The sequence below is a fragment of the Marmota flaviventris genome, chromosome X, assembly GCF_047511675.1.
Source record: "Marmota flaviventris isolate mMarFla1 chromosome X, mMarFla1.hap1, whole genome shotgun sequence".
In the NCBI taxonomy this organism is placed as follows: domain Eukaryota; kingdom Metazoa; phylum Chordata; class Mammalia; order Rodentia; family Sciuridae; genus Marmota; species Marmota flaviventris.
The window spans coordinates 91,009,643-91,017,478 of record NC_092518.1 but is presented as its reverse complement, the minus strand read 5'-3'; positions in this window follow the sequence as shown (position 1 = coordinate 91,017,478).

Sequence of the window (7,836 nt, the reverse complement as noted above, 5' to 3'; positions counted from 1 at the left end):
TTATTACATCCCATATCTCTTGGATGGATTGCTCGTGATTTCTTAGCATCCTTTCTGTGTTGACTATATTCTTTTCAAGTTGATAAACTTTGTCTTCATTAACTGATGTTCTGACTTCTATTTGATCTAGCCTATTTGTAATATTCTCGTTTGAGTTTTTAATTTGGTATATGGTTTCCTGCATTTCTAGGATTACTGTTTGACTTTTTTTTTAAATCTCTATCTCCTGGTAGAGTTCATTCTTTGCCATTTGAATTTGCTTATGTAATTCGTTTTCAAAGTATTCTTTCATTGTTTGGACTTGCTGTCTAATATCTTCTCTAAGATTCCATTCCATCTGAGTTAGGTATGCCTTGAGTTCTTTCTCTGTCCATTTTTCTGATGCCTCTAGGTTCTCCTGTAAATTTAAGTTGTCCTGAATTGTTTGTAATCCTTTTTTCCCTTGTTTTTTCATGGTGCTCACATTACTTTCCAACTCTGTTTGACTGCTGTGTTTCTGTTTTCTCCTTTAAATTTGTTTTGGTTTTTATAGTTCCAATATCTCTCCTTTGTGTTGGGAGACAATGTTTAGAGATGTTGGATTTAATTGTGATTTAAGGTAAATTCATTAATTTCATTAAAGGCCTACAGACTTTGATGACATATAGCGAATTGAGGTTTGAACTTAGGATTTTATGTTAAGGTCAGGAGATTTGATGGTATGGAGTTTAGTATATGTTAGCTTCTTTGGGGGGTTGCTCAAATGCAGGCGGATATTAACAAGAGAATAGACAGGAGTACTTGGGGGTAGTTAAGGGCTTAGGCGGACTATAGACGGACTCGTAGTATTCATCTATTTGCATTTACTTAATTATACGTAATCTGGGTGGTCATGCTTAAGAGGAAAGATGGGGAAAAGGTAAGGAAGCAAACCAAGAAAGAGAGAGGGAGAGAAGAAAGAAAGAGAAAAGAATAGAAAAGACAAAGAAATGATAAAAAAATAATAAAATATAGTAAAATAAAAATTACAATAAAAAATAATTTAAAAAATTAAAATTAAAAAATTAAACAATAAAAAAAAATTTAAAAAGGCACTGTTAGGCTTCTATTTTCTTCGCTTCCAGTAGGTGGTGCTGTGCCTTCCGGGCCAAGATTTTGCCCTCCAGCTGTAGGAAACAATCCATGTGAGGCCGCTCCCTCCTCCCCCCGCCTGGTGTCTCTACAAACCTGTTAGCTTAGGTTTATTCCTGGTCTCCAGTCTCCTCGCTTCTCCTGCCAGACAGGCCTTCCCCAGTATGATACCTCTCCGCAGCTCAAGCTACACTCTGGGCCTGCAGTTTCCTGGATGTGGAGCAAGGCTACTGGGAACCGGCCCCTTATTGTTTTGATTCCCTCCGATAGCCACTCCTCCGAGAGTTGGCGAGACAGGTTTCGTTTTCGCTGCTGGTGGGAGGGGGAAGTTGGAGGTCAGGTGCCTTTACCTTTCCCCACGCCTCTATTCACGCTCACTCTGATAATCACGACCCTGGAAAGCCGGGGAGAGATTTTATGCAATTTCCCCACTGTATGTGAGAAGGACTAAATGTCACACACCTGTTCTATCGCTGAACTTGCTTCGATCTGTCGGAAACTGGCGATGGTGACGTTAGCTCTCAAAGATGGTGGCCGCTGGCTTCCTCGGTGGGTTGTCCCTTGTGGAGGACAGATCTGTATTGTTTCTCTCCCCCATCTCAAACCCAGAACTCAGCCTGGAGCACAGTGAGGGCACAGTTGGCAGGACCCCACAGAATCCGCAGCGCCGTTTCTCTGTGTTCCTGGCACGCCGTTTCTCAGCGCGCAGTCTCTGGCCAGCACGCAGTCTCTGGCTGCGGGGCAGGCCGCCGATCAATCAGCCTGAATCTCCGGGCACATGGTATCTCCGGGCGAATGGTTCACTCGCGATTGAGCCCCAGTAATTGATCCTCAGGTGATGGAAATCCTTCCTCTAGGTTTCGGTGCACCCCAATTTTGCTGGAAATTCCTAACAAGATAGCTTTTGGCCGTTCTAACTCGTTATTCACCTGCGCAGTGACGCGGTACACGGGGAGGTGATTCATTCTATTCGCCGCCATCTTCCCACCTCCAATGCAGGCGTTTTCGCAGTAAAAATTTTTAAAATTTGTTTATCATGAAAGGTTTTTATTTCATCATCAAACTTGAAGCTTAATTTTGCTGAATGTAAGATTCTTGATTGGCATTATTTTTTTGCAGAGCTTGATATATGTTGTACTAGGATCTCCAGGCTTTGACGGTCTCAGTTAAAAAGTTGCTGAGATTTGAATTGGTCTCACCCCTATATGTAATCTGATTCCTTCTCTTGCAGCCTTTAAGATTCTATCCTTATTCTGTATGCTTGGCATTTTCATTATAATGTGCCTTGGTATAGATGTTTTGTAATTTGTACATTTGGTGTCCTATAAGCCTCTTATATTTGGTTTTCCAATTCATTCTTAATGTTTGGGAAATTTTCTGATATTATTTCATTGAAGAGATTGTGCATTCCTTTGGTTTGAAGCTCTGTGCTTTCTCTATTCCAATAAATCTGAATTTGGTCTTTTGATGTTATTCCATAATTTTTGGATGTTCTGTTCATGGTTTCTTACCATCTTCATTCTGTGGTCAACTTTATTTTCAAGATTGTGTATTTTATCTTCATTGTCTGAGCGTCTGTCTTTCAAGTGATCTAGTCTGTTGGTGATGCTTTCTATTGAGTTTTTATTTGGTTTATAATTTCCTTCATTTCAAGGATTTCTGATTTTTTTCAGAATATCTCTCTCTTTCTTGAAGTAATCTTTTGTTACCTGTATTTGCTCCCTTATCCATTTGTTGGTGTGATCAATGGTAGCCTGTAATTACTCCCTTACCTCTTTGTTTGTGTGGTCAATGGATGCCTATATTTGCTTTCTTGTCTCTTTGTTGGAGTGATCAATTTTTGCTTGTATTTGCTCTCTTTTGTCATTCTTTAATTCACAGATCATTTTAATTATGTACATCCTGAACTCCTTCTCTGACATTTCATCAAGAGTGCTGTCAATAGATTCTATTAATGTAGAATCTTGTTTTGTTTGGGACACTTTCTTCCCTTGTTTGTTCATGTTGTCTATGTGTCTTACTTTCCTGCAGTGTGGGTCTGAGGTATTATAATTTCTATCCTATAATCTTGTAGTGTCTCTGCAGATTACCTGTACCTCACCTTGGTGTTCGGCTTCTAGTCCCTGGGCAGTGTCCCAAGATGGATGCTACTGCAACTAACGGTGGTGGCAGCAATAGTGGAGGTGATTCAAGATGTATCCCACCACTTTCAGAGATAGGGCTGTAAGGGTGGGCCTTACAATGGCTTTGGGCGTCTGTTCAGAGATACAGCTGCCTCCAGGCCCAGTCTGTTGTCCCAAGGTGGGGGCTACTATGTATGCAGGGATATGGCAATGGTTGCAGTGCCCCAAGATGGAGGCGGGGTAGGCCTGGGCTCCTAGTTGGGTCGGTAGGCATAGTCCTAGCCCTGGGCCTGGGCTCCAGTGTGTGCCTGCCAGTCAGCTGGGCAGACTTGGGCCTGACCTGGGCCTGGGCTGCAGCATGAGTCAGCAGGTCAGGCTTAATTAATCTTCAAAGAAAAAAAGAGATTGAATTATATTTACTGACATGGAAAGATGTCATATAATAATAAAAAATTATGGAATGGCATATATTAATAATCCCATTTGTGGGGAAAGACATACAATGAAATTTAGTATCTCATTTAGCTACATACAAACTCACTAGTCTTAAACTAAATCTGGTAGAAAGTTCTCTATGCCCATGAAGCCTAAATAGGTACATGTTGGTAGTATGACTCACTGCTCTGGGTCTATTTTCTTGCCCCCATTTACGCAGGCTCCTCTGACTCTGATGTTTATCTCTATTTCCTACTTTTTGTAGAGAAATAGCAAAAGACAGATAGAACAAACTAAAATTACATTGTAACACAGAGCCCAAATTTCAAGTCTAGGAGAAGGTGATGAGTAGTGGGCACAGATCATCTGCCTGCCTTGGAGGGAGACAGACTTGGAATCTTATTCTGGCTATTCCATTCCCAGTCGTGTGATCTTGAGCACATGCATGCCAACAGTGCCTGGTTCCACAAATTCTGGTCAATTGCATGATTTGTTATTTTTTTGCCTTTTTGCCTGTTGGTTTAAATGGTGAGTTGGTCAGGCCTTTGGAATAGGAATCAAAATTCTGATCATCTTTGCATTGAATTGATCATTCAATAGTGAGGTGATCTTTTTATACACTGTTTTTTATAGTCTGTTTTTTTTTTTTCTTTTTAATGCAATTTGAAGGGGATCCTATGTGCATTTTCCCTAGGATAACTTGGACATTGTTGGCCCTACCTTCCAAACTACTACCTGTTTTTCATGATATCATTTGTTAAAAACCCATATTTGTGACAATGTTTTGAAGTGGTTGTAGCTCTACAGAACATTTTAATATATGATAGATTTGATTTTACCCTTTATTTTTATTACAGAATATTTGTAGTTTGGACTCCGTATTTACTTATCCAGACAAACAAAAGCACTGTTTTGTGTTCTTTCATCAACCTCTTGAGGTAAGGATTAATATTTTTAGCATTAAGGGGAGATTTACTTTTAGCTTATCAAGAGCCCCATTGACCCACTCCTTAGTGAAACTGGTGACAATTATGAGAAAACAACCAATTAAAACTTTAGGAAATGACAATAATAACAAACAATAAAGAAAGGAGAGGTGAAGGAAAAGAAAATATTCTGTGAAATAAAGGCTGTAAAGTTCTAAAATATATTAAAAAACAAAACAAGTTTAAAAATCTCTCAATTATACTACTACACCCAGCAAAACTATTATTCAAAATGAAGATTCAATATACTGTCCCAGTTTTTTTTTTTAAAAAAAAACTGCTGAATTTGTTCTTTTCTAAAAATATTTATTTTTTTAGTTATAGTTGGACACAACACCTTTATTTTATTCATTTATTTTTATGTGGTGCTGAGGATCAAACCCAGGGTCTCGCATATGCAAGGCTAGTGCTCTACTGCTGAGCCAAAACCCCAACCACTGATTTTGTTTTTATATACCTCTCTTACAAGAAATAGTAAAGGAAATTCTTCAGTCTGAAACAAGATGGTAATTCAAATCTACATAAATGGAAAGGTAAAAGTATCTGTGTATCTACAATAGACACCATTAATGTATATTTTCTTCCTTCTTCTCTGATTTAAAAAGCAATTATGTAAAATATTGTATAAAAAGTATTATTAGACCTAAACATACAGAAATGTAATATATGTAAAATATATTTCACAACAGCACAGGGTAGGCAGGTGGTAGCAAAGTAGACGTGTGAATAATAAAAAATACTAAAGCTATAATCTTAATAATGCATTGTTAGATTGGTAACATTGCAGGTATAATTTGTTAAAAAATAATACTATATAAGAGGTGGAAAAGGAATAAAACTAAATAGGAATAACATTATATTACTGAAGTTCAGTTAGTATGTCAGAAGCTGATTCAGATAAGATGTATATGGCAATCTCTAGAATGACCACATAATAATCCCACAAAAATACAGTGAAAAAATCATTAATGAAATTAAGTGTAACACTAGAAAATTCTTACTTAATACAAAATTAAGCACCAAAGAATGAATAGAGGAACAAAATATCTAAGATATATAAAAAACAAAAAAGATAGCAGAGGAAAATCCAATACATCAACAATAACATTACATGTGAATATATCAAACAATCCAAGTGAGTTTTAGGGCTGGGGAAGCAACCTATGGAGGTGATAGCTGAAGTTTATAGGGATTTTTTCTGAGATGGTGAATGTTCTAAAATTAACTTTTCTGATGGCTGCACATTAACTGAATGTACTAAAACTAGTGAATTTTATGCTTTGAATGGGCAAATTGTATGTTATGTGAATTATATCTCAATAAAGCTGTAAAAGATTGCATATATGAAAACTATGATCCTGAGTCTCTCAGTAGCCTACTTAATGTCACATAGCAGATGTGCATCTGCTGTATATGACAATGTATTTGTCAGGTTTTCATTTACCTTAGCTTACCTTATTTATTCTTTTAAACTTAGCATGATGTATCTCCAAGTCATTTAAATCATAGCTTAATCATCTGTTGACAGTGTGCAGATTCTGGTGTTGCCCAAGGGGCACAAATCCTCAATGTGACAGTCGCAAATTTGTCTCCTCATGGAGAATAGAATATAGAACACACTGTTTAGTTAGTTCATTTCTATTGTGAGGAAGCATTTTCTTTTCCTGCCATTATTGCTAAATCTGTTCAAATATTGATCTGCATTTTTTTGCTCCAAAGGTGCCTCTCAGTGCCTAGTTTGCCTTTCTCTAAACTACAAGTAATCATCGGTAAGTTCTCTCCTGATGTTATTCCAGTTTGACCATGAGTTATTGCACAGATCTCCCTGGCCTCATCAAAGACTTTGAGACTATTCTGACCACATCATCTCTACATGGATTCTATGTAAGAGGAAAACAAACATGTTACTCAGCTTATGTTTCTTCTTTTATTTCAGCTTCTAACACTTTCATTGACAGTTCATAATTGTAAATATTTATTCAAAAATTGATACATCACATTGTGAGCCATGTAAACAACTGGGATATGGCTTAAGGTTCTACTCTAAAGCAGCATAGAAGGAAGAAGTACCACAGAAAAGAGATATTAATATTTGTGATCCAGATGAAAATCTTTCTCTGATGACTGTATTCACTTTTTTATTTTAGAAGTAGAGATTTTCAGTTGAGGGGAGAACTAGTGGGAATCACTGAATGACAGCATCAGAAATCAGGAGTCATAAGTGATGTCATTTTATGAGTTTATGGATATGGTCTTCTGATGATTCAGACCTGAGGCATTTCCTGAATGGAGAGACAAGTATGTCACATATACATTTATTCTCCTGTTACTTGATTATTGAGTTCTTAAAATGGTTCCTGGGAGTGGATGTGGATTTGGAGTTGTGTGTCCTATGAGATCTGTTCCAGAGTCACCAAGTGTCATGTTCAGTTCTAAGGTTTCCATAGGGAGGGACAGAAAATAATACCTATAGTGTATGACTAAAATAGTATTTTTAATTACCATATACTGTATCCCTAATTCACCATTATAAAAGCTTTTCCCTGTAATGCTATTCCTTTGGGTGCCTTATAATATTTTATTAATCAATTTTATATATAATCTATCTATCTATTAAATTGGCCATGGGTTTAAGTAGCTGAGTTAATAGTTATGGTTCTGCTTCTGTGAATGAATTTTCACTTCCTGGTTGCTATAGTAGACTGACATCAGCCCGATGATCTTGTTTCTATGACAACTAAGACCATTTGTTCCAGAAGGACTCCTTCATCTTTTTTAGGAAGCAGAAACAGTTATCAGGGATATTTACAGGCAATATGTGTGGGATACTAACATCAGCATCAAGCTTATTCAATTGCTATCATTACTGACCCTGTGTTGAGGGAAGGGGAGTTTGTTTAGGCATAAGTGGGCTTAATTTCACTTGTTGTGTGAAATGATGGAAATCCATGCTGAGGGAAGACTAGTGACTGAGTCATCAGCCTCTACTTCTGTTTCCTAGTTTCTATGTCCTAAAATAACAACTATAGTGGGAGGGCCATATGGTGAATGAGCTCTTTCAAAAAGAGGTTTGCAAACATTCTTAATCATCAAACACTGCAAGAAAATGTATTTGAAGATGACTTCAAAAGATTTATCTATATTTATAACAAACAAATAGCCCCAGGATCATCAATCATAAG